The sequence below is a fragment of the Dendroctonus ponderosae genome, unplaced genomic scaffold (assembly GCF_020466585.1).
Source record: "Dendroctonus ponderosae isolate FM_Combo_2020 unplaced genomic scaffold, Dpon_F_20191213v2 Dpon_F_20191213_2, whole genome shotgun sequence".
In the NCBI taxonomy this organism is placed as follows: Eukaryota; Metazoa; Arthropoda; class Insecta; order Coleoptera; family Curculionidae; genus Dendroctonus; species Dendroctonus ponderosae.
Window position 1 is genome coordinate 17,660,176 of NW_026018165.1, and position 1,175 is coordinate 17,661,350.

Below are 1,175 nucleotides of genomic sequence, written 5' to 3' on the forward strand. Positions count from 1 at the left end.
CAGTTAACGATCCAGACTGCTCGAAAATCGCTAAAATAGACATAAAATGTGGATTTTTTTTGGATCCGTGTTTTTCCAGCAAAATACTAAACACTGCAAAAGCAACGAGAAAAAAAAACACAAATTGCGGGAGTAAAATACATTAAAAACTGTTTTAGGCGACTAATTAGTCTCATTTGCAATAAACAGCAAAAAGATCGCCAAATCAAACTGCAATCAAAATAAATTTATTTCCGCAATAAAAATAGAACCACTTTGAGCGAAAGAATAAAAATTGTCGAATTGAAAACTCATTACAGCTTATTAAGCATTTCAACAGAATATGAATACAAAAATTTTTGAGGCGAAATACCCAAAAAGAAGTTTGTAAAAAAAGATTCAGTTTGCCAGTATTTTACAGTGAAACGTTAGGAAAACGCCGTTTTTCTGTTTAGAGACAGTGTTGTTTAAAAATGTTGACCTCAAAGTGAAGAAACTCCAGTTTCCAAGGGGTTTCCGAATAAATGATTATAAAATTTGGGTTTTTCAGATCGGGGAAATATTTTTGAAAAAAGTCCCAGAAATAGTTATTAAGGTTTTGTCCATTGTTAATTTTTCACAGAAAATACCTGAAGACTGCCAGTATTTTAAGTAAAACTAAAAAATAATGCGACTTTTGCGCTGAAAGAATTGCTTAATAGAAACTTTGTTAAAACTGGAATGACCTGAAAATTTTAAGAAACTTTAGAAATCCTCAGAGCGATGAGGGCGGGGAATTTTTCCAATAATTTTTGCTCTCTGGTCGTTTTTTTAACACAGTCCTAATTACTTTCGGTAAAAACTGAATAAAATTAGTTGATTTTTGTGCCAAATGCGAAGATAAAATGGGTTTTCTAAAGTTTTCTGCAAACCGATGATTGGGGCGAATTTTCTGGCAAAATTAATTTGGACATTTTTGACTGAAAACATCCCATTATTTTCAAAAAAGAAGAAAATAAACTGAAAATGAAACTTTTGTGGTGATCGGTTTTGGAGAAAACCTTAACGGTTTTCGGAAAAAAACGGTTTTTTTGGTTTTTGTCCCGAATTCGACTCTGAAACAGTTTTTGTAAAATTTTTACACAGCTATAAATTTATCTTGTAGTTTTTCGCGTCAAAGTCCTCCAGATCGTCAGTATTTTTTAGTGAAACTACAA

General features: G+C 31.7%; 1 protein-coding gene across 1 annotated transcript in view; it reads right to left on the reverse strand.

Moving 5' to 3' along the window:
- Positions 1-1,175, reverse strand: part of LOC109545237 — a gene marked incomplete at both ends in the record, with an annotated part of 46,061 nt that overhangs the window by 38,637 nt on the left and 6,249 nt on the right.